Below are 27,362 nucleotides of genomic sequence, written 5' to 3'. Positions count from 1 at the left end.
GATTATAATTGAAAGAAAAAGAAGCAGATTCATTTTCAGCCAGGCCAGAAGAGCACTTTGGCATTTGTATGCACACACACACACAGTCGCATGATAAAATGCTTCATCCTAAAATGATCCAAGAAGATAATGTTAAAACCTAATTGTCCTTGAACCTGTCTTATTATCTTCCTTCCCCACTTTCTTACTAGAATTACTAAACTGTAAGTCCCAGCAGTTCTTGAGCCATTGATGAGAACTTCAGCATACTTGACTGACTGCTGCATCTTAACCGTCATTGGTCACAAGAAAAAAAAAGCCCAATGCAAAGCCCAAAAGTTTCTAACGTTGTACTCGGCGAATGCCTTATGGTGGTGCACACTTTGTAACGATTGCTCTATTGAAGTCTGAAAATGAATGTGCACGAAATTGAATAGCTATGCATCTATGTCTATGAACTTAATTATGTTTCCAAAGAGGCCAATGATGTTTTCAACTGTGAATTAATCCCCTTAGAGCATCCACAACGTACGACTAAAACCAAAATTTTGGTCCAGAAACCACGCGCAGTCGAACGGATTAAAAATTAAAAACCAGACTAAAACCAAATATCAGATTATATTTGGTCTGGAATCCGGACCAAAACCAAATTTAGTCGAGCGAACATTAAGAGTGTGTCTGATACCGACCATAGGTAGAATGTCCGTTTATAGCGGGACGTAAGTATAGAATCCGTATGATGGTGGGGCGAACATTATACTTATTTTTGAATCAAAGCAAGTGTAAAATGGGGAGAAGGTATAATGTGAGTCTGATGAGAGGCGAACATTTAATGTGAGTTTGAATGAGGCGGGGAATAATGTGTGCTCGACCAAATTTTACTCGTACACCGTAGCGTAGCATCTCGTACTAAACCCAAATTTGGTCGATTTTTTGGTCTTTGGTTTTGATCGCACCATTACAGTTGCTTTTAAGGTCTCATATAACATATTTGGCGTCTACAAAAGCAGCAAGGAACTGGGAATCTGTGTATGGGTGGGCTAAATATCTTTTTTCATGAATACTCAACTGAAAAAAATGATAGGTACGGTAGTGTTATACGAGTGCCTGAAATCCAGAATGGAACCAAACATTTATCTTAGTGGGAGCACTTTTAACAATGAAGTTTTTGTATAAAGCATAGGCCCCAATATATTAGGTGGCCGTAGGCTGCTTCAAATTTTGGAAATTAAATGACATTGTCATATTTCGAAGCAAACTTGACTAATATATGCAATAGTATCCTTATACTATAGTTAAACTGACTAAGTATTCAGTAGAAAAAAAAAAAAAAAGACCGAAAAGTTTTCTTAGATTGCTCTGCTTCATCATCCTGGCGTAAGCATTCATTTCTTTTTCATGCTCTCTGCGATTTCCTTCCTGAGAAATCATCTTACAAGCATTCATCAATTAGTCCTTCTTTTTTGTGATCACCATTAGCATTTATACCATTTACAAAATTTGCTTCCAATCTACAACAATCTTTGATCGAAAGTTTTTTTCTAACAAGAAACATTCCAACAAAAAAAATTGCAAGAAATTATCCAACAAATTTCAAATCAACAGTAAAATGTTCATCAAGTTCTACATAAAAAGTTTCCAAACTAGCACTTGTCATTACAACCCAAATTTCCTCTCAAGCTGTTACAGACTCAGGCACTTCAACACAAATTACCATCCGTCCTGATTCTAACAACTTGAGTATATTGTTTCAAGTCTTAAAGCAACACAAACACCATTTGCAAAACCAAAAAATAAAAGACAATTTCAAAATTACATCTAACCAAAGCAACACACTGACCACCATTACCTATTCACACCAACACCATCACCAGATAAGAGAGAAAGCCGGCTGCAAGATTCAAAAAACAAAACTTCACTTACCATCATCCGAAACAAAATCCAGAAGGATAAGAGCAAGCATCAGAAGAGCTTTTTTTGCAAAAAAGTTGTTGATCATTTTCAAGTTTTTCAAAACCTGAAAATCTAGTTATTTCCAATACCTGTAAAGAGACCTCTAATAGTCATCTTCATCGGTGCTTCAGCCTTCCTCTCTATACCAGTCACTGCTATCCTCACTGTCAGATGATGCATGCGAAGTATTATCAGAAGACGAAGATTCCTCAACAATACCACCATTTTCTCCAATCACTTCCTCACCAGTCTCGTCCTCCAACATCTCCTCATCCTCATCTTGTTTTTCACCCTTTTGCATGGTCCTTGCGGATATCTTCGGATTTGCATGACCTGCTCCTCAATTTCCTCTCATGACATTACTAGTCTTAGTTTTTCATATTACTAACAATAAATATCTTCTAGGAGCTACATAAAAAACATATTACATAATATAATGTGGTACTTTTTAAATTTTCAAAATATAAAATATATGTGATTCATATGATATTTTTTTTTCATTTCCAAATGTAAATATAATTTTGTAATTATATTTAAATAATGCTTTCTAAAACATATTTAATGCTTTATTTCAAAATTAAGTATTTGAATAATGCCTTATTTGTTGAGTTTCTTACCTGGAATCATTTTCAATTTTATTGTTACAAATATGTAAAAGAGTTTCGAAGATTTTTATGAGTCATCAAATTTTCTCATCCCTTGATTTATGTTTCTCACTGGGAATCATATTTTAGCTTGTTAAAAAAACAGGCCTAAATTTTTGTTTTGCCCTAGGTTTTGTAAAGCTCGACGAGTAGCTTAGCATGATCATAATTGATAAGTGAAAAAAAAAGGATTCATTTTCAACACAAGCCAGAAGAGCACTTTGGCATTGTATGTACACACACAATCTCATGATAATATAGGAATTGTGTATGATTCCGTCGGCTGAAAGTCTTCACCGGTAATATGTGGAACCAATGTCGCCGGAGCTCTATATCGCATTACCTCTCTAGCAACAATTTCCTTGTAATTCATTGCCCGTAGGTAATTCATTGCCAGTAGATTCTCGGCTGTTATGAGCGTGTCAGACTCCGGTGACCATATCTCTGTTGCGCCCCCAAAACTAGCAGCTGATTAATCCAAGAAATTAGCTAAATAAAGAGGCACTAAGAATCCAAATCATTTACTTAAACATTCAAATAAGAAATCTACTACATAACTTAACCCAAACTAGCCCCGCTCAGAAATATTTTATATATAACTTCTCACAATGATACATATATAATAGTCATTTGGTTTACAAATAGAATATACAACATAATAAACATATCAGAAGTTAACCAACTAACGGACTCAACTCCTTGAAGCTTTCCCTGTGCAACTCTGATCTGTCTCTGAAACTGAAAGTGGAAATGGGTGAGCACATCATCCCTAAAAGGAGTACCCAGTAGGAATAACATTTAACTTTAAAGTAATCATAAGCAAGAGTCGGAAAACAATAGAGTTTTCCCAAACAATAAAAAGTGACCAAGTCACTCAAATAAACAAACATGTATATGGACAAACTCCTTCTTCAAACAATGTATAATATTGATGTCGTTTTGTTCCACACCGAATAATAATATTGAGGTGTATCGCCCTAGCCATGTGCATAAAAGTTGAATTCATGTAGATATAAATATGAAGGAGCGTATCCTATATAGCACAAGTGGAAATTCTCATTTCCCATAACAATTCATAATGACAAACAAAACATTACAAGTCCTTTCCAAATCGTGGAAAGATAAGAATCAACAGAACAATCGTAATGCAAACTAAATAAAGCATGGAATGTACAATCGGACAATGCATGAGTTTGTTGAACAAAGACTGTTGTAAAAGAAACAACAATGGTTACAAAAGAGTAAAATGTATTCTCACCTCTTTTGATGACGAGCCACGCCTACCTCGAGATCCACGTTCCACTGGTTCGTCCTTTGAATCGATCGTTGTTAATATAGACTAACTGTTAATCACACAAGAACTCTAAGAATCTAGTCAAAATGGCCCACACAAGAATCATACAAGTCTAACTAATGGTTCTACGCCCATTTATGTTTCTACCCTTTTCATCCTCTAACTTTAGCATGTATAAGGTTTACTAATTAAATTAGGTTGGTTCTATAGTCTAATAGATATGTCTTATGAATATCTACAACTTTGTAGAAGAAGCCAAAAAGGTCGATTCGGACCATAAGGGGTCAAAAATATCAAACTAAGAAAACATGGCACTAAGCCCAAGTCCATTAATCCGGCCCAACTCTAAGGCCTGGTCCATCTGGTCAACTGATAGTCTCTAACGGTCAATCTAACAGTCAACGAGTCTCTAACAGTCAACGTCTAAGGTCAGGTCAATAGTCAAGGTCAAAGCAAAGAAACCAACTCAGTCAAGGTTCACTGATAGTCTCAAGAATAGAAGCTCATACAATTACTAAACATTTCAATCATTCAAATAGAATTCAACAATTCAGTACAACTGTAATTTAAGCCTACCTGCAAATGCAGTATTTGCTATATCCAAATCCTCTCAACTCAAAACCACACTCCGACACCACCATTGCACATTCAGTCAATCACCACTCTTCTTACTAAACTATTACCAGATTAACAACAACTCAGTTTAACCCTTTCCAACTCCATTATCACAACCATACACTCATCTCTAACACAATCCTCATCTTCACTCATTACAGTTCACCTCCATAGCAATTCTTAACTCAATCTGCACTAATACAACTCACTAAAAACTCAACTCCCAACACCTGCGTCCACAGATACACTAGCAACATCACCATAACTGCAACTGCGGTTCCATGAACTTCAACTTCATTACATAATCATCAACATCCACAACACTAATTCAATCTCTCCACCAACAAGCCTCTGACATTCTTATTAACTCCACCAGCACAAGCTGAGTATGCAGTCTCACCAAAAACACAACTTGCACCACCACCATTTACAATAACAGCTCCCCTAACACTTCCACCTCCAACACCAGTTCTGCAATAACAACTCCAAATTCTACTTTCATACAACACAGAACTCATACCTAAACTATCATCACCTGCAACCTCATCTCATACCACACACACATACCACCACAAGAATTCAACCATTCCCTGCAGCTGTTGTTCACAATTCAACACCATCTCCATATCCACAATCACAGTTCCATTACGTATCAACTCAATTCTTAGCTTCATAAGTATTCATAAATACTCTACAATGAATATGAATAATTCTTTCAAATCAATTTAGTAAAACAATTACCTCAAGCTTCTGGACTTGAATTAATCTTCGAATCAACACCACCAGTTCTCAATTAAACCCTAACTTCATTCAATTCTTCACTGTATTTGAGGAATCAGTTGCTAAGTCCTCGAATCAATGAAATCCTTTATCTTTTTCTTCTTTATCACTAGTCGAATCCTCAGATCATTTGGTTAACCCTAATTTCTTGACTGTGAATCGGAAATTGAATACAGATTGTTCTTCTTTGTTCTCAATACACAAAACCCATTTCTCACACAACCCGTATCTTCCAAATCAAACCCCCTCTTTTAAAACTACAACTGGTTCAATCATGGTAGAACCCTAGTTCTTCAATTCTACCATCAGAACAACTCTACATCTTCAATTGACATCGACCCTCTTAATTCTCATCCACCAACATCCCGATTAACCCATCAATTTACCGCTGACCTCGAAATTAATCTCTAAACCCTAACCTCTGATTCCTTCAAATATCATCTCTTCTTCTTTTCTCCAAACCAACAAACATCAATCACCACCACCAGCCACCATCTTTGATAACTTGTCTAATTCTCGTGATCTCACAGCCTCAGAAAACTCGGAGAATCGCCAGAGGCGAAGAACAGAAGAAGAGGGAAGAAAGAAGAAGGAGAATGAAGAGAAATAGAAAGAGAAACGAGGGTTTATCTTCTCGAAATGGTGCAGATAAGGATGACCACATTACTGAGGCACCCACGCCATGGATAAGGGATGCCAAGTCGGTTTGTCTATAAACTGACTAATCTTTCCTTCATACTCATCCGATGATATCTTCTTCGTCCAGCGTCCGAATGACACGTTCGAGTAGTCCATTCCGCATAACTTTTCGAGATCTATCTAGCGGTAGTAATTTCGTATCTAGATCTTTGTTAAATTAATTAGCGTCTAAGACGTCTCTTGACTAGTCTAATAGCATTGACGAGTAGGGAGGGTCTTTACATTCTCCACACCTTATACATTTTCGTCCTCGAAAATCAAACCATCCTTTTGGTCTTCAAAAAAACTCCCCACCTTATAGAACAATCTTATCTACTATCTTAAACGCAAACAATATAAAACAAAGCACAAACCTATATGGCTTTCTACAACTAAAATTTGTGGTTCTAGGTTCAACTACGCTGATTTAATTTCTATCAAGTAGGGAAGTCTAATTTTCTTACACTAATTTCTATTTTATGAAATACCTGTCTCTAATTACAAGGGAGATTCCTACGAATCGTTCTAATTGAATTTATAATTATTGGTTTTCTAAAAATCATATCAACTTCTATGATTGGTCATCTCCGAATGCAGTTGCCCTGTCAAGGTTGGCCAAGCCTAACAATGCCTTCCTACGAACAGAGAAAACACAACCTTCACTATTCCCCAGTGTTGGATTAACTAAGTATTAATTTATTAAGATTAATTAGTCTCTAAACTTTTATCATAACTGGTGTAACTTAAAATTTTACTTTGTAAAATATATAAATAGTCCACATCATTTTAAGAAATTTAATCGTCAAAATTTATTTTATTTTATCAATATAAGTAATCCCAATTCGATTTTACGTCAATTTATAATATCTGATATTTTTAACTTTGTTGTAATACACTAATACTATATATATAAAAAAAAAATTAACTTAATTTTATAACCATTATCCAAATGTTATTTTCAATGTATCTATGTGTTTATTTCATTATGTGACCTGATATAAGTAAATAACCGCTAACAATTTTTCATAGTCGTTTTGTATTAATATTTTATTATTGTTATCACATTTATTTCTTATTTCTTAGACCGATAAAATTAATCGTAATTAATCATAATGGCAAGTTTAATTTTATTGATCTAGCTTTATGTCGCTAAGTAAACCTTAAGTTGTACTATTGATAAAAAATTATATTTTACTATTGTAGGAATTACCTATATGTACTATTATGGTGTTCTTAGTTAGTGGCAGGTCCACCCACTAAAGCCCAGTAACTGGAGGTCCATAATAAAATGAAAACAATAAAATTGGACCCAAATTTTTAGTCCCTGGTCCATACACGTGCGGGACCTTTTCTGTGCATTTTTAAAATCACTGAAATACCCCTTCTCTATGAGGTTTATAATCAGTTTCATATTTCTACTCAAGCTCATTTTTTCAGATCCATTTTTTTCTCTCTTTCCTCTCGATGCAGCTTCGAAATCTCGACATGGTTTTTGAAGATTGTTTGTTCCAGGTATGTTTTCTAATCATCTTATTTGATTCTTTGTTAGTTTTTTTTTTTTTGATTTGTTTTTTCAACCGAATCATGAGGATCAAATCGATTTTCATGATGTTTTATATTTTTTTTCCTTTTTGGTAATCGTTATAGATGTATTCCCAACTGATTTTGATGATTTGCAGTTTTTTTATTAATTTATTAGTGTTTTAGATCGGCTTTGGTTTTGTTTTACTCATGGATTCATCACTTAATTTGTATGATTCAGCAGTACATATATGTCGTACTGAAAATTGCTGAATCAATTTTGTTATTAGTTATATTTTCATCACTTTTTGGTAATCGCGTTATAGATGTATTCCCAACTGATTTTGATGATTTACAGTTTTTTATTAATTTATTAGGTTTTAGATCGACTTTGATTTTGTTTTACTCATGGATTCATCACTTAATTTGTATGATTCAGCAGTACATATATGTCGTACTGAAAACTGCTGAATCAATTTTGTTATTATTTATATTTTCATCACTTTTTTTGTTTGATACAGAAGTATATATATGGGATTCTAAAATAAAATTGTTTTGATTATATTTTTTTCGTTGATTCATTAAATTATACTGAAATATGTGTTTTGATTCGGTTATATCCAGAGTTTTTCCACTGGTTTTGGGTTCGATACATTAATACGTATATGTAATACCGAAATATGTGCTTTGATTATGTTATATTCATCGATTCATCAATTTTTCTTTACATGCAGTTGATTTTTAGTTCATGAATACGCAGTAAGTATATGACGTACTGATAGAACTTCTTCTGATTCTGTTTTATTCAGAGTTTTGCCACTTTTTTTGTTTGATCCATGAGTACGTATGCGAAATACTGAAATATGTGCTAGTTTTGTATAGCTTTTTTCTTTGTTTATCACCAGTACATATATGGAATACTGAAACAACTGCTCAAAAGTTTCTAACGTTGTACTCGGCGAATGCCTTATGGTGGTGCACACTTTGTAACGATTGCTCTATTGAAGTCTGAAAATGAATGTGCACGAAATTGAATAGCTATGCATTTATGTCTATGAACTTAATTCTGTTTCCAAAGAGGCCAATGATGTTTCCAACTGTGGATTAAGCCCCTTAGAGCATCACAACGTACGACTAAAACCAAAATTTTGGTCCAGAAACCACATGCAGTCGAACGGATTAAAAATTAAAAACCAGACTAAAACCAAATATCAGATTATATTTGGTCTGAAATCCAGATCAAAACCAAATTTAGTCGAGCGAACATTAAAAGTGTGTCTGATACAGGTATAATGTCTGGTATAATGTCTATCAGTGGTTTCTTCTTGGTGTTGCTTGGTAACTAACCTCTCAAACTTGAACAAATAAAAATCCATTCCATGGTTGTAGTGTCAGTATGACGTACCTGCCCAGTAAGAAGGAAAATGGTAGCTAGCCAGTAGTATTTACAATGCGAAATATAATAAAATAGATGCAGTTTTGACTTATTCGGGTAATGCTTGAGAACATGCAGTGGTTGGAGAAGTATCCAAGTTTTTAGGTTAAGTGGAAAATTGTCCGTGATTGTTTTAAAGGTATATTATTATTCCTATAGTTTATTGTGTAAAGATGGGAGTAGATATTAAATTACAACTTAATTACCTGGGAATCAGAAGATGAGTAACCGGATGAGGGAACTTCAAAGGGTTTCTTTGTCAAAATTGTATGTGTTCTCGAAGGGTTTCTTTGATAAAATTTTCTGTGTTCAAAGTCTTCGGACTATCGTATACTCCTATTGGTTGCTACAAGATGCTGATAATTATTTTTAAGTTCAAAAATCTTTTGCCAATGTTTGAGATAAATTAGCAGGTTGATCATCTTTGCTTTTTAATAACAATCGTAAGATTTTGGATACCAAGTTTACCATGGGTTAGCTCTTTTGATGTTGCGCAGCAGATCCATTGAATCTGATCTTATTATTAGAACTGGAAAAAAATGGAAAATAAATAAATTAAAAGCTATTTTGTAATGAAAGGAAATGTAGATAAAACAAAAGAGAAACTAATTTGTGATAAGAAGAAAATGAGATTGGGTGATAATAATCAGAGAAACAAAAATGAAAAGTGGACAGAGTTTTGCATTAGGGTATGTTTGGTAACCGTATTTTAATGGATTATCATGCCATAATCCATTATGTAGATTATAATGGATTCTATATGTGTTTGGTAACCATTATAATAATTGACTATTTTAATCATAATTGAAAAAAATCATTATTTTTGTAAATAGAAAAAAGTTGTTTTGAAATTATTATAATCAATTATTTTTTTCTAACAAACTTAAATTGGATTTTTTCTTCTTATCTTCTCTAATCTATCAAGAGAGAGACAACAAAACAACATAGGACTAAAAAAAAATCCTAGATTATTGTTTTTTCCTCTCCTTTTTGAGATTATTATTCTAAGTTAATCAATTGTTTGAAAAAAGTGTTTGGGAATATTTATTTTAAAAATGATTATATCAGAATCATTTATCAACTTATGATTATCTATAACCATAAATAGATAATCATAAATTTTTCCAAGCAAGGCCTTAGTTTCTAAAATGAGTGGGCTGATGGAAGCTTTAAAGAATGAATTTGATTGTTTGTTGATTAACATTCAGAATAACAATATGCCACAGGTTTAAATCAATCTTTGTTGTTGATCAAATATTGACATGGATGACATAAAGACAAAGCTTATTTTTACTACCTACTTGCATGACATAAACAAAAGATAAAAATTAACAAGTCAAACTTTTAAAGAATGTCTAACACCCCTGCTTAAAACAATGTGAAATAGCCTGTGTCGGTCATTCCCTAGTTATTAACATTATCCTTAGGGTCGGGTGTCCAACGGATGGTTGATGTTCCACCCGCGTCCAACTTGTGAAATCGACCGGTTTCAAAAGTTCACCCGCATTACATTCTCTAGAACAGATTGAGTGTCCACCCTCCAAAATGCGGATTGGTTTGAATAAAATCCCCAAATTTGGATGTTTTTGCTCACCCCTTTATATAAGACATGTATTGTTCAGTTTTCTTGAATCCAAAACATAAAAGCCCCATGTCAAGCCCAAATTAAACGACAAAGGGAGCGAGTCTGATTCTGTGCTCACTTCCTTGCGAATGTTCTTAGAGCTTCTCCAATGGCATGCGTGTGGAGATAAATGTCAAAATTCACCTAGGATGCACATACATTTTCTCTAAAATCATTTTCAACCCGGATGTCATAAATCAATGTATGCATGACTTTAGATAGAAAATGTCAAGGGAAATGTCTAGTTTTCCACATTCCCCTTGACATTGTCTATCATCCTAATCAGCTTTTTTAAATTAAAAATATATTTTATTTACTAAAGTTAATTCTAATACAATAAACAATCATTTTTAGATCTAATAAAATCTTAAAATGACTCAACATAAAATTTACATTTAATAAGAAAATAATCACAAACAACACCATTGGAGATGAATAACTTTTTTCACCTAAACTTAAGGAAAATTTGAAATAAAAATGTCTTGTTTGTGTTGCCACATATGAAATACATACAACAACCATTGGAAAAGCTCTAAGCGTGTGTTCACGGAATTGAAAAGCCATGCCGACCAACGTCTAAGAAGCGTGTGTTGGTGTCAGCCATTTAAAGCCAAATTTATTACATGCAATTCAATACGCGTTTTTCATGTTTCGTTCATTCATCATTAAAAGCCGAGTCTCCTCCTCATTAAAAAAGAGAAGAAGTAAATTGTGATAGATTCTCTCGATAAACAGATGATTGATCTTATTCCATAAACAAGAAACAAGAAGATTTAATCTAATCTATAATTTGGAGAGGAAAAACAAGCAAAGATCAAAAGTTAATCCATTGATTCCATTCCAGAAGATGACGTTTCTTGTTTTCGTTGATGATGAAGATCGATCGTTAGGAATCTGGAGGTTAGATTTTTATTGAATCAATCAATCTGCGTATCATATATTAGGTTGTGCTTGCGATTCTGTGAAGCCACTGCTGCCGTAGGTGCTTCTTAAGCGCACGCAATTTCAACAAAGTGGTTCCCCGGTGGTTGTTCAAGTAAGTCCCAAAATATTAAGTCAAGTAGTTTATGATTTTCTTTGTCGCAATTTAAGGCGAGATTCATGCATGTTAATTTTCTTGACCATTATTCTTAATGACCAATTTTTTTTTTATTTTTTTTTTGGAAGTTGTTGAATACGATGAGGAGGGGGAATATAAATATTCGAAAGAAACGATATGATCAGAGAGCTTATAAGTATCAAGACCAAGAGAGGTATATGATTACATATATCGACCTGCTTTTGTTTTGGTTTTTGTTATTTACTATTACTAATACTAATTGGAGAATTAACCAGCAGGGTACCAGAGTTTTTTGAAGACATTTATGATCCCATATACGATGAATTTATCAATGAGTATGATTCGGATGATTGGGGATCAGTAGATTCATTTGAAAATTTCAAGATCCGGTACAAAATATCTGCTGGTGATCAAGGAGGAGTTAAAGAAGCAGCTAGTCGTCATCTAATAAATGATACATGTGCAAATGATGAAACATTCAACAAGTACTGTTGATATACCTAATGACGGTAATACCACTACATGGGTGTGGTTTTGGAATGTTTTGCTTACTGTTTGCCATGACTAACCATGACTCTCATGGTTGTTTGTGGATATTCAGTGAATGGTTTTACAAGCCAGTAAGGAGAGGAAACAATGGTTGCAGTTGTGATAGTTGCGCAATGAGTTTTCACGTCGAGAAAAGTTAGGGAAGAACCCATTAAGCAAAGGAATAGTAATGATGATGCTTCTCTGGATTACTTGTAGGAGTTTTGTGAATGACTCAGTAGTGCTTCTTCTATTTGTGGCAGATATTTTGGTGCTGCGGGCTGTGAGTTGGTCCCTTATGAGCTCGGATGTGTCATGTGAATGTGTTGTTGTAGTTTATATCAATATGAGCTGATATTTGTTTGAAGATGAAAAGGAGAAAGCTGGACGTTTAAGGAGAAGTTTGAGTTTCTTTGCAAGGTGTTTAAGGAAGCGTTCAGAGTTGAGAAAGTTGTTTTGTATTGGTTACTAACATGGAGAAAGCGTTCAGAGTATGGCTAGATTGCTAACATGGAGAGAATCATGAAGGCACAAGCTTTGAGAGATGGAGATCAACTCTGAAATCATTATATGGCAGGCAATGAGAAAAATATTATAAGTTGCATTGTACTAATTTTCCAATCTATGTACTTTTTAGGATCGCAAATACATTCTTATTACGCGTTCCATGCTCATCTTTTGAATTCATTTTAATTTTAGCGTTCTCTTTTTGAAAAAATAGGGTACAGATGAACTATCTGACCGAACTGAGTTAACCAGGAAACTCAGTGATTTGAAGGACTGAAATGTCTTCTTAAGTGGGAAAATGTAGACGGGCAGATAACTGCAGCTAACTTTCTGTTTACCGTTTTTTCAAAAAAACAGGCAAAACAGGGATACATTTGCAAAGTTCAAAAAAAAGGGATACATTCGTATTTCACCCTTAATTTATTAATTAACCAGCAGGGTACCAGAGTTTTTTGAAGACATTTATGATCCCATATACGATGAAATTATTTCTGACGAAGATTATGATAGTGTATCAGTGGATTCGGTAGAAAATCTTAGATTAAAATTAAAAGGCAAGATTCGGTACAAAAGATCTGGTGATGATCAAGGAGTAGGAGTTAAATAAACAGCCGCTCATCATCTAATAATAACAACCGACCGATGTTCAGAGGATGAAATATTAAAGAAACATTCAACAATCCATAAAAGAAATCGATACGCAATACTTGATGATGACGACGAGGAGGAAAAACGTTGGGACGTGAATCGAAGATTAGAAGAAGAAGAAGATGCGCTTAATGGTGGTAATGCCACTACATGTGAATCAAAAGAATTGACATGCAATGTGGAAACGGGAGGCGCTGGAAATGGATGTGATTGGAAAGTATATCATAGTAAATATGTCAAGAAAATTATTAACAAGTCGATCATTGCAGAAAAGAGGCGAATTGCTGCTGCTGCTGCCTCTAATGAATCTCCAGTCGTTCTTGATTTTGAAGAAGAGACGAACACGGATAAGCAGAAGTGGGTAGCTTCATAGTGTAACGATGAGGATAGAAAACTCACCGCCGCTGCCATGGTTATAAACATTGATGGTTTCTTTAGAAAGAACAGAAAAGCAGGATATGGAGTTATCATACGTAATCGTTATACTGGTGTGCCATTCCTTGCTGCTGCTGCTGCGCAAGAAAGACAAGTTTCAGAGCTTTACCATGAGCTCCAGGCACTAAATAGATGCTTAGAGCTCGCAATAAAGTATGCGCTCCGTGATATTTATATAGTTCATACGTCTGCGCACCTTTTCATTGATATCGCCTTATGGCCTCCTTGTTGGTGTGAAGATGAAAACCATAATTCAACCCACAAGATTTTTTGCAAGAGATGCATAAAAGGTCACCTTTTTTTATGATTGTACTGACGAGGATTTGCAACTACATATTTATCCTCTCATTATGGAAATCAGGGATAATTTCGCTATGTTTGAAAGCTCTTCTGTTCGGAGTTACGGTCAGGTTTATAAAAAATACAATAAAGCTGCAGATTATCTGGCAAAGCTTCAGTTAAATAAAGAGGAGATGAAACCGCAAGAATTTTCAGAGGAACTGAAAGATATTCTTTATGAAGAAGCGTTAGGCGGTGATTTGATGACTGCAATTCGGCAATCAGGGTATGGAACAGATGACGAACCCATCTTCGGTAGTGAATACTATGATTAACAAACTTGTTACCGAAGCTTTATAAATTTCCGCAGAGGAGAAATAACTAGTTAGTTTATGTTTATTTACAATGTAACAATTAAAACGTATACGCCCGTCCAAAATATGAAGAGCTTACAAGCATATTTGCTAGCTAGCTCTCAAGAGAATAGTGGCCACTTTTGCTCACCTGTAGCATATGAAATTATATTCCTTTTTAGTGGCGAAATATGTTGTACTGCGCTGAATGCAGCAGCTCGTAATATATTGAAAGGCCCAAGATCTATAGAGTATGCCTATTGAAAGCTATCCAGTAAAGCCATCATCATTAAATTTGCAGACAAATTTCTTCAATAGAGAGAACTGCATACATGAAAAGGAGAAAAAGTGTTTCCATCAATGCAGACAACTCGATTTCAAAACCAAGTAATTGAAGTTCCAAAGATCAATTACATACCTCTCCAATGTCAGTCCCTACAGCAATGCCATCATCAATGATTCTAACGTAGTTTGATAAGAGAAGAAGACAATACGGAGATTGCAGGTGTTGAGAAGGGAAGAAAAGGATGAGAAACAGAAGAACAATGAGGTTTAAAAGAAGGGAAAGATAGATTTGCAATGAAAGAGTCGTTTTGATAATAATTGATAATAATAATGTGTGTCTTACAAGAACTTAATAAGCCTGTTTATATAGGCATGAAAACAACCTAAAAATAGTAAAACTCTAAAAGAAGAAATAAAGAAACTCTAATAGAAGAAGTTCTAGACTTGTAACACAAGTAAACCAAAGAATCAACTGTGACAGTTGATACAGCCTAAAGGGATCAACTGTCATTGTTGATACGGAACAATTGGATCAATTGGGACAGTTGATACATTGAAAACAGGTAGATGTCCTACATCAGTCACCCCCTTCTTGAGAAAAACTCGTCTCTGAGTTGCTTGAAACAAGTAATAGGTTATTATCACCATGAAAAGTGAAAATCTCTTGAACATTGAACACATTAGAAATGTTCCATTCCTTGGGCAGATCAATGACATGTGCATTGTCACTGATTTTTTTTAGGATTTTGAAAGGCTCGTACTTCTTCATCTTAGTCTTGTTATAAGTACCAACTGGAAATCTTTCCTTCCGTAGATGAATCATTACCAGCTCTCCTTCTTGAAAAGTTTTGGATCTTTTATGGTTATCTGCAACATCCTTGTATTTAGCATTAGACTCTTCAAGATTTGTTTTTACCTCCTGATGTAGTTGAGAAGCTTGCTCCAACAAATTATCAGCTTTGACATTGGATTTAAGTAACTTATGAAATACAACCAAGTCTAGTAAATGATTAGGTACCTTTGAATAAACAATTTCAAATGGAGTTTTACTTATAGATCTGTTCGTAGAAGTGTTGAATGCAAACTCCATGTGAGGCAGCAATATATCCCATTGTTTGTTGTTATCAATGCATTTGGCTCGAATCAAATTGCCCAAAGAACGATTGACAACCTCAGACTGCCCATCTGTTTGAGGATGTGAAGTAGTACTGCAAACTAGTTCCCAAACGCATCCATAAAGTCTTCCAGAAATGGCTCAAAAATTTTGTATCTCGATCAGAAGTAATAGACTTAGGAATGCCATGCAATCGAACTATCTCTTTGAATAATAAAGATGCAACATTTTAAGCATTTGTAGACTTTTGCAGGCTATAAAATGAGCCATCTTGGAGTATCTATCACAACAACCATCACTGAATCATTACCTCTAGATGTTCTAGGTAAACTACGAATGAAGTCCATGCTAATGTCCACCCATGGAGCTTCTGGAATTGGTAAAAGGAGTGTAAAGTCCAGTGTTTTGAACAGTACCCTTAGCTTGTTGGCAAACCATGCATTTCATAACGTATTTTTGTACATCACGCTTAAGTGAATGCCAATAATAGCGTTCCTCTACAAGTGCAATAGTTTTATCTTTGCCAAAATGGCCACCAAGTCCACTTCCATGTTGTTCACGTATTAAATGAAGACGTAAAGAGCCACTAGGAATGCAAAGAAGATTACCTTTAAATAAGAATCCATCTTGAATGATAAAGTCATCAACTCCATGAACCAAAGAACTGCATTGTTCCCAGAGTGACTTAAAGTCAGCATCTTCAGAATAAATCTCTTTGATATAATCAAAAGCAAACTCTCATTATGAATGGTTGCTAAAAGATGTCGTCGTTTACTCAGTGCATATGTAACTTGATTAACCTTCCCACTTTTATGTTTGACAGAAAAGGTGTACTTGTTAATTGTGGATAACCACCTATCATGCATACGATTAACCTTTGTTGAAGTTTGGAGATACTTCAAAGCATGATTATCAGTATTAATAACAAACTCTCGATGAACCAAATAAGTATGCCATTGTTTAAGAGCTTGTACAAGTGCAAGTAATTCCAGTTCATATGTAGACCACTTTTTCTGTGTCCCACAGTTCTTTTCACTATGATAAGCAACTGGATGTCCTTCTTGAGATAAAACTGCTCCAATTCCAATAATAGAAGCATCACAATCAACTTGAAAAGGCTTGGAAAAGTCAGGCAGTCCAAGTATAGGAGCTGAGCATAGTTTTTCTTTTAGAGTATTAAAACTTTTATCAGCCTCTTCAGTCCATATAAACTGTTCATTCTTCAAACAATCAGTAAGAGGTGCAGCAATGGTGCTGAAATATCGCATGAAAACGCCTATAAAAAGAAGCTAATCCATGAAAACTTCTCACCTCTTTAATACAAGTAGGAACGGGTCAATCCATAATAGCTTGAACTTTAGAAGGATCCACATGAATACCGTCGGAAGAGAAACTTCAGTTGACATAAATGTGCATTTCTTCAAGTTCACAAACAAAGAATTGTCATACAAAACTTTGAACACCTGAGAAAGATTATTAATATGCTCTTTTGCACTTCCGCTGAAAATTAATATGTCATCAAAGTACACAATGACAAACTTGCTCAGAAACGGTTGTAAAATATGATTCATGAGCCTCATAAAGGTGGTAGGAGCATTAGACAAACCAAAAGGCATAACAAACCATTCATATAATCCCTCTCTCGTTTTGAAAGCAGTTTTCCATTCATCTCCAATTCTGATTCTAATCTGATGATAACCACTGCGAAGATCAAGTTTAGTGAAAATAATAGACCCTGCTAAAAGATCAATCATATCCTCAGTACGAGGAATGGGAAACCTATAAGGAATGGTTATACGATTCAAAGCTCTGCAATCGATACACATTCTCCATCCATTATCTTTTTTAGGCACCAGAAAAGCAGGACAAGCACAAGGGCTATTACTAGGTCTAATTAATCCTTTAGTTAATAAATCATTAACTTGACCCTGTAAAATTTCATGTTCAGTAGGATTTAACCTATAATGAGTTTGATTAGGTAAAGAAGCTCCAAGAATAAGATTAATGCAATGTTGAACATCTCGAAAAGGTGGTAAACTCACATGTAATTCTTCAGGAAATAATGCATGATATTTAGATAATAAAGGTTGTACCTGAGAAGGAACTTGTACTATAGGTTTGGTGTCTTCATGAGAACTCAAAGTGTGAGTTGAATGTAAAGAGCGAGAGATAGTAGCCACCAAAGCAGTAGTCTTGGAATCAATATGTTCCTTAAATACTGAATAAGACTTGGAAGGAAATAAAGTTACTCGTTTACCATCTTTGTAAAAGGTGTAAGTGTTCTCAAAACAGTTGTGAACTGCTCTAACATCATATTGACATGGTCTTCCAAGTAGAAGATGAGTTGCAGTCATATGGATAACATCACAGAGCACAGATTCTTCATATCCAACAAAAGAAAACTTAAGAACACACTGATGAGTAATCCTCTGTGAAGATGAACTATTCACCCAACCTACAGAATAAGGAGTAGGATGTGGTGTAGTTGGTAAACCCATCTTATCGACAACAACAAATGCAATGTAATTGTCGACACTTCCACTGTCAATGATCATATCACAGACTTTGCCTCCTATAAAGCACTTGGTTTTGTAATGTAGTTTAATAAGAGAAGAAGGAAATACGGAGATTGCAGGTGTTGAGAAGGGAAGAAAAGGATGAGAAATAGAAGAACAATGAGGTTTAAAAGAAGAGAAAGATATGTTTGCTCAGAAAGAGTCCTTTTGATAATAATAATAATGTGTATCTTACAAGAACTTAATAAGCCTGTTTATATAGGCATGAAAAGAACCTAAAATAATAAAACTCTAAAAGAAGAAATAAAGAAACTCTAATATAAGAAGTTCTAGACTTGTAACACGAGTAAACCAATGAATCAACTGTGAAAGTTGATACAGCGCAAAGGGATCAACTGTGGAAGTTGATACGACATAAAGGGATCAACTGTGAAAGTTGATACGACATAAAGGGATCAACTGTCATTGTTGATACGGAACAATTGGATCAACTGGGACAGTTGATACATCGAAAACAGGTAGATGTCCTACATTAGTCCCCCCTTCTTGAGAAAAACTCGTCTCTGAGTTGCTTGAAACAAGTAATAGGTTATTATCACCATGAAAAGTGAAAATCTCTTGAACATTGAACACATTAGAAATGTTCCATTCCTTGGGCAGATCAATGCCATATGCATTGTCACTGATTTTTTTCAGGATTTTGAAAGGGCCTTACTTATTCGTCTTAGTCTTGTTATAAGTACCAACTGGAAATCTTTCCTTCCGTAGATGAATCATTACCAGCTCTCCTTCTTGAAAAGTTTTGAATCTTTTATGCTTATCTGCAGCATCCTTGTATTTAGCATTAGACTCTTCAAGCTTTGTTTTTACCTCATGATGTAGTTGAGAAGCTTGCTTCAACATATTATCAACTTTTACATTGGATTTAAGTAACTTATGAAATACAACCAAGTCTAGTACATGATTAGGTACCTTAGAATAAACAATTTCAAATGGAATTTTACCTGTAGATCTGTTTATATAAGTGTTCAATGCAAACTCCACGTGAGGCAGCAATATATCCCATTGTTTGCTGTTATCAATGCATTTGGCTCGAATCAAATTGCCCAAAGAACGATTCACAACCTCAGTCTGCCCATCTGTTTGAGGATGCGGAGTAGTGCTGAACTGCAAACTAGTTCCCAAACGCATCCATAAAGTCTTCCAGAAATAGCTCAAAAATTTTGCATCTCGATCAGAAGTAATAGACTTAGGAATGCCATGCAATCGAACTATCTCTCTGAAAAATAAAGATGCAACATTTGAAGCATCTGTAGACTTTTTGCAGGCTATAAAATGAGCCATCTTGGAGTATCTATCCACAACAACCATCACCGAATCATTACCTCTAGCTATTCTAGGTAAACCAATAATGAAGTCCATGCTAATATCCACCCATGGAGCTTCTGTAATTGATAAAGGAGTGTAAAGTCCAGTGTTCTGAATAGTACCCTTAGCTTGTTGGCAAACCATGCATTTCATAACGTATTTTTGTACATCACGCTTAAGTGAAGGCCAATAATAGCTTCCCTCTACAAGTGCAATAGTTTTATCTTTGCCAAAATGGCCACCAAGTACACTTCCATGCAGTTCACGTATTAAATGAAGACGTAAAGAGCCATTAGGAATGCAAAGATGATTACCTTTAAATAAGAAGTCATCTTGAATGATAAAGTCATCAACTCCATGAACCAAAGAACTGCATTGTTCCCAGAGTGACTTAAAGTCAGCATCTTCAGCATAAATCTCTTTGATATAATCAAAAGCAAAACTCTCATTCTTAATGGTTGCTAAAAGATGGCGATGTCTACTCAGTGCATCTGTAACTTGATTAAGCTTCCCAATTTTATGTTTGACAGAAGAGGTGTACTTGTTAATTGTGGATAACCACCTATCATGCATACGATTAACCTTTGCTGAAGTTTGGAGATACTTCAAAGCATGATTATCAGTATTAATGACAAACTCTCGATGAACCAAATAAGTATGCCATTGTTTAAGAGCTTGTACAAGTGCAAGTAATTCCAGTTCATATGTTTTTTTTGTGTCTCAGAGTTCTTTTCACTATGATAAGCAACTGGATGCTCTTCTTGGGATACAACTGCTCTAAGTCCAATAATAGAAGCATCACAATCAACTTGAAAAGGCTTGGAAAAGTCAGGCAGTGCAAGTATAGGAGCTGAGCATAGTTTTTCTTTCAGAGTATTAAAATTTTTATCAGCCTCTTCAGTCCATATAAATTTTTCCTTCTTCAAACAATCAGTAAGAGGTGCAACAATGGTGCTGAAATATCGCATGAAAACGCCTATAAAAAGAAGTTAATCCATGAAAACTTCTCACCTCTTTAACACAAGTAGGAACAGGCCAATCCATAATAGCTTGAACTTTATAAGGATCCATATGAATACCGTTGGAAGAGATAATATATCCCAAGAAAGTAACTTCAGCTGACATAAATGTGCATTTCTTCAAGTTCACAAACAAAGAATTGTCATACAAAACTTTGAACACCTGAGAAAGATGATTAATATGCTCTTTTGCACTTCCGCTGAAAATTAATATGTCATCAAAATACACAATGACAAACTTGCTCAGAAACGGTTGTAAAATATGATTCATGAGCCTCATAAAGGTGGTAGGAGCATTAGACAAACCAAAAGGCATAACAAGCCATTCATATAATCCCTCTCTCGTTTTGAAAGCAGTTTTCCATTCATCTCCAATTCTGATTCTAATCTGATGATAACCACTGCGAAGATCAAGTTTAGTGAAAATAATAGACCCTGCTAAAAGATCAATCATATCCTCAATACGAGGAATGGGAAACCTATAAGGAATGGTTATACGATTCAAAGCTCTGCAATCGATACACATTCTCCATCCATTATCTTTTTTAGGCACCAGAAAAGCAGGACAAGCACAAGGGCTATTACTAGGTCTAATTAATCCTTTAGTTAATAAATCATTAACTTGACCCTGTAAAATTTCATGTTCAGTAGGATTTAACCTATAATGAGTTTGATTAGGTAAAGAAGCTCCAGGAATAAGATTAATGCAATGTTGAACATCTCGAAAAGGTGGTAAACTCACATGTAATTCTTCAGGAAATAATGCATGATATTTAGATAATAAAGGTTGTACCTGAGAAGGAACTTGTACTATAGGTTTGGTGTCTTCATGAGAACTCAAAGTGTGAGTTGAATGTAAAGAGCGAGAGATAGTAGCCACCAAAGCAGTAGTCTTGGAATCAATATGTTCCTTAAATACTGAAGAAGACTTGGAAGGAAATAAAGTTACTCGTTTACCATCTTTGTAAAAGGTATAAGTGTTCTCAAAACAGTTGTGAACTGCTCTAACATCATATTGACATGGTCTTCCAAGTAGAAGATGAGTTGCAGTCATATGGATAACATCACAGAGCACAGATTCTTCATATCCAACAAAAGAAAACTTAAGAACACACTGATGAGTAATCCTCTGTGAAGATGAACTATTCACCCAACCTACAGAATAAGGAGTAGGATGTGGTGTAGTTGGTAAACCCATCTTATCGACAACAACAGATGCAATGTAATTGTCGACACTTCCACTGTCAATGATCATATCACAGACTTTGCCTCCTATAAAGCACTTGGTTTTGAATATATTATGTCTTTGAGAATAACATGGTTCAGTAAGCATGAGTGGTAGAATCATTCCAACAAAGTGTTCACCATAAGACGCATGTAAATCAATATCTTCAGCTTCTTCATCTGCATCAGCGTCAAAAATTTCAACATCCTTTGAATCAGTTTGTGCTGAGTATCTCCAATGAAACCAGTAAAGCGCCTTCAGTCAGCTGAAGAGTGACCAAGTTGATTGCATTTATCTCCACGATATTTCGAATAAATATTAGTATGCTTGTTTGGAGGTGGAAACTGATTTTGCATCCTATTAGAAAATCTGACGCTTGCTGACTTAGGTTGATGTTGTGGAATGGCTTGAGGCTCAATAGGAGATGGTAATATAGGTGAAGTATTTGGGGTAAAAGTCGGCTGATCAAAATAAAAACTCACTGGTTGTTGCTTGTATGGTTGGTTTGCACTTCTGTCATGTGGATCAACAAAGACAGTTGAACCTTGTGAATATGGATCAGCAACGATTGTTGATCCCTTTTCATCCTGGTAACTATAAGAATAGTTAAATGGTTTGGTAGGTTTATAGTAATGTTGATAACGAGCTTGGCGAGGAGTTGGTTGTCTGGAAGTATTAAGGACACGCCTTTCCACCTTTATAGCTTGTTGTATAGCTTCAACCATTGTGAAAACTGATTGAACTATTCCCTATTGAATAAGAATATTCAAACCTTCAATAAATCTTGATACCAGTTGTTCTTCCGTCTCCTTTAGCTGATTATGAGCAAGAAGATTATAGAATTCTGCTACATATTCCTCTACTAGACGTGCTCCTTGTCTACAGTTTTGAAGTTTAACAAACAATTGTTATTTGTAATCCTGAGGAAGAAACTTAGCTCGTAATAACTTGCGCATTTGTTTCCAAGTACGAATATGAGGTTTTGAAGAAAGAACTCTGACTTCACTGAGGTTTTCCCACCAAGCAGCGACACCTCCTTTAAGCTTATATGCAATAAATTTAACTTTAGAATCATTTGGAATCTCCATGAACTGAAAGAAAGCCTCAACCTCATAAAACCAATCTAAGAGTTCTTCAATTTTAAAACTGCCATTAAAACTTGGAGAGTCAGCTTTCAACTTGTATTCTGGTAAAGAACTATAAGGATTTTGTGGTGATTTGAGCCTTTTTTCATCGATCCAAAGTTGTTCTTGCTGTGTTTCTTCAAGGTCGTCATCATCATTGTTGTGCATAGGGAACTTTTTTTGGGAGTATAACCAATAAATCCTTCATGTTGTAAGGTTCTCTTTATCTTGTGCATAATGTCATCAGGAATATCATCCTTCTTGACAAACGGATTCTTTATTGAAGATGATTGTTTCTTAGCTTCATCCAGTAGTTTTAAGGTTTCTTCATCATCAATCTTAAGAGTTGTTACAAACTTGTCGAAAATCAGATGAATATCTTCAATCTTCTTCTCAGAATTTTCAAACTGAGTAAAGCAAGTTTTCTCTAGCTTAGTTAGGTTATCAGAAACCGTAGCAATATTTGTATTTATGGTAGAAATATTGGTATTAATTGAAGCACTAGCAGTATTCCTTGCAGTAATAAGATCGGTAAGCTTGGTAATAGCAGCATTGAAGGCTTCTTGAGTAACGTAGCCAGCCATAGAGATTTTTGTATGATAAATAGTGGAAACGTCATTCTTTCAGAGACTACTTTCACTACTTTTGGTGGCACCTCCCAAGAACATTTTTCATCTTTATCAAGTAAACCTGTCTGAGGATGAGGACCATACCCATAGTCTGGAGCCTTGTTTACTTCCCTCACAAAATTGTCCTCAGACGTCGTTTTACGATCAAAGGCTTCGGCAGGGCTCATAGTCCATACAATATTCCTGAAATTGTCACCAATTGGTAAAAGTTCAATTGGACCTGAAGGAAAGAACCTCTGCCACGCGCACTGGTTTTCAGCAGTATGTTCAACAGTGCATATGACTGCATTCTGTGAATATTTCCATCCAGTTGTTTGGATTCCTGCCAAGTGCCAACTCCGTGACACGTGACTGTCCACCATCAGCACCGACCTGAAACAGTCAATGGTTTAAGTTGCACATCTTTGGATATATTTCTCTTTTCAGAGATTTGCTTGAAGTGCAACAAAAGAAGAATGAGTCATTTTCTACAAGGGATGTTGCCCGTTTTTTTATTCGGATTCAATACATAATCTATCAAATTGAGATTACCACCAACTTCGCATATGAGGTACTTGTGATCACTGATCAAGCTTAATATCTGGTGATTACAACATTCAAATGCCTTGTCAGCGGAATGCTTGCTAGAAAGTCCAAAAACAAAACTGACTCAGTACAGTAGAAAGTACTATCTGAAACTTTAGAACCTTGTGCATTTCAAAATATCAAACTTTCATTTCTACTTTCCCCTTGGCAATTTTTTTTTGGTAGGAAACCAATTCTACATCTCCATAATCCACCTTAACATTCCCAAGGAAAACAAAGAAAGTTGATGAAGCTCCACCAACTTTGCAACAAGATAACAGTCCATCTTCATAAGTCTGAGTCACCATCACTAGACTATGATTTCAAAACATCAAGGATTCAAAACATTAAGGATTTCAAAACATTAAGGATTCAAACCAACCCGCAAAAAGAAATTACTTGCTATCCCACACTTAAGCTGGTTCTCCTACGCATTTGAGGCAAGCTAATTAGCACCTTGAAGGATGTCCCAAATACAAAATATAACTCTTTGAAAAGCAGTAGCATTGCGACGGATAGGAGCTCAACAAACTATGAAAAGCCATAATAGAAAAGAACAATTAGAGAATTATTCATCCATTCACCAGCAGTGCTATGTAAAAATTTCGACAATGATAAAAGGTTAAAACAATACTCTTACCGGCGCATTATTAGTAAAATTCTTCTTTGAAACTTTGATTGTGCTGATGGTGTTTGCAAATTTCTTTTTTTTTCTTTTTTTTGCAATCGTATGAATAAAATTAAGGTTATTTTTGGCGAATAATCACTATGAGTAAATCACCCTTGATAATAAGAAGCAAAGGACCAAGAAACAAAAAATACAACACATCAAAATAAGAGTTCACAAGGGATCAGACGAACAAATCCACATTAGTATTTAGTAGAAAAGGGATAAGAACTCGGAGTTAACTCACTGTAAACCTTGTTCAAATTTCCTACCAATCTTCTTTAGTCGGATCAGATTTTAATATTTTGCATTTTTTAATCTATTCTTTCTCTATCATATAGTTTTAAATCAGATCTTTCTAATCAATATTCTATTTATTCTTATTAGGTCGGTGGTGCTCTTGGATGATGGCTTTAAGAGTTAGAGTGGTTTTGCCTGACTTTTTCCTTATCATCCGAACCCAAGTTGATTCAGCACTCCTTCTTTAAGTGTAGATTTGCTTTATTCTACTGCGGATTTCTCTATACTCTTTATAATCATTTATCACCCTAATTATCCCTGACGTTTCTCTCCCACGCTTATGGCAAATTTAAGGTCCAACTGCCGTCATACCTCTATCATTAGGTTTTACATAATTAAGAAGAAATCAAACAAGTGTCCAACATTCAGTCATGAAAACAACGGCCACCAATTTTATATTACTTGATTCTTTATCGTTTCTTCTCCTTCTCTGTATACAAATTACTCTGAGACACAAAACCTTTCTTTTATTCTCTCAATAAAGCATAGTTTTTCTCAGTTCCAAGACATGGAAAGTTCTCTGTTTTCCAGCAGATTGAAATCTCTAAAGCTCCCTGATATTACAACTGAAGATTTGGTTCAAGGCGCTGCTAACTGGAAGTTCAGTTTCTTGGTTAAAATATACTCCATCAAATCTTTACCGTTACTGAACTAGACAAGGAATTGAAAAAGTTGTGGGTCAAAAGTAAAGAGATCTTTATCAAAAAGGAGGATGATGACACGTTCATGATAAAGTTTTACTCACAAGAAGAGTATGATGTGGTATTAAAGTTTCGTCCTTGGTTTGTTGAAGGCGATCTCATGACACTGGTGCCATGGGATCCATCTATTCCGAAGAGTTTAGTCGATCTTACTAAGGTGCTTTTATGGCTTCGACTATATAACATGCAGCCATAATTTGCTTATCCGCCCATCGTCTCAGGAATAGCATCAGCAATGGGTGAGGTGAAGGAACTTGACCCAAAGGATTGTGTTGTTCCTAAGGGTAAAGTTCATAAAGTTCTTGTGTTGCTAGACGTTCGCGATCCATTAAGAAGAGGTTTTTGGCTCAAAAATGCTGTCAATGAGGAAGTTTGGTTGAGAATCTTTTACGAAAAGCAACCTTTTAATCTATGTGGACATTGTTACACTATAGATCATAAAGATGCTGAGTGTGAAATGATTGCAAAGTCTTTTACAACAACAAAGAGTATTTCTCCCAACCAACTCTCTAACATATCCTCCATCATGGAGTAACCCGGACAACAGGGGAGCGAGACCAGGTATGATGGAACCACAAAATCAGCTACCGCCTTCACAAAATCAGCTACCGCCTTCACAAAATCAGCATGCAATAGTAGGTCCAGCTTTAAATGAGGAAAAAATATTGCATGAAACTACAAATATAAATACGGGACAACCTTCTTCATCTCAGCAAGTGGAGACATGCACTCAAAGACAAGAACAGTTGATTCCTTATTCTAATCAGATAAACAACTCAACAGCCTTGACTGTACCGGTCTCCACTATATAATGTGATTCCCAAGGTATGTTACAAGTTGTGATGAATAAAAGTATGGAGAGAGATGATGTTATAGAAAGGAAAGGGAAAAGGGTGGGAATTGAGAAGGGTAATTTAGTAATATCTCAGATCCAAAGCAGAATAGCTATAATGGAGAAGATGCAAATGTTCTTGGTTCATCTGTTTATAATATATTAAACAGACAAGTTGGTGGTAATATGAATCTACTGAGGAATTATTTGGCTCTAGGAGAATTCGATCTATCTTTGGATGACTATAATGCTCAAAATGTTGATCCAGATGAAATTATAGTCAAGGAACCATTACAATCTTTAATCCGCCACTTTGAAATGAACCAGTCAAGACAATATGAAGCTAGTTCTCATGTGGAATCTGCAGATAATACTCGTGTAAGCTTGGATGATAATGCTCAATCTAATTTCAGTCAATCTTACCCTGGAACAGTGTCAGAGCAAAACCACTTGAAGTCTCTCCAAGAAGAAATTCCAAGAGTCTCTCACCAGGTATATTTTATTTTCAATCTCAGCAAACTAGATCTGATTTCCTGTCATAATCATTTTAATTACTTGCATAATCATCTCAATTACTCTATTCTCTTGCATACAAAATTATGTTTTAAGTTTGTATCTAAGGGTTTTAACTCTGTCATAATGAAGATGGTTACATGGAATGTACAAGGATTTGCATCTAAAGACA

General features: G+C 35.2%; 2 long non-coding RNA genes across 2 annotated transcripts; both read left to right on the top strand.

Annotated features, from left to right (window-relative positions):
* The first annotated feature begins 10,961 nt into the window (after positions 1-10,961).
* LOC113321674 lies at positions 10,962-12,006 on the top strand. Its single transcript, XR_003346829.1, has 3 exons — positions 10,962-11,559; positions 11,691-11,776; positions 11,862-12,006. It is a non-coding gene; the product is annotated as an uncharacterized LOC113321674 (long non-coding RNA).
* A 105-nt stretch (positions 12,007-12,111) lies between these two features.
* Positions 12,112-12,777, top strand: LOC113320538. The gene is made up of 2 exons (XR_003346163.1): positions 12,112-12,298; positions 12,375-12,777. It is a non-coding gene; the product is annotated as an uncharacterized LOC113320538 (long non-coding RNA).
* The last annotated feature ends 14,585 nt before the right edge of the window (positions 12,778-27,362 follow it).

The sequence above is a fragment of the Papaver somniferum genome, chromosome 11 (genome assembly GCF_003573695.1).
Source record: "Papaver somniferum cultivar HN1 chromosome 11, ASM357369v1, whole genome shotgun sequence".
NCBI lineage: Eukaryota > Viridiplantae > Streptophyta > Magnoliopsida > Ranunculales > Papaveraceae > Papaver > Papaver somniferum.
The sequence above is the reverse complement of the archived record's forward strand: the minus strand, read 5'-3'. Positions and strand labels throughout refer to the sequence as shown.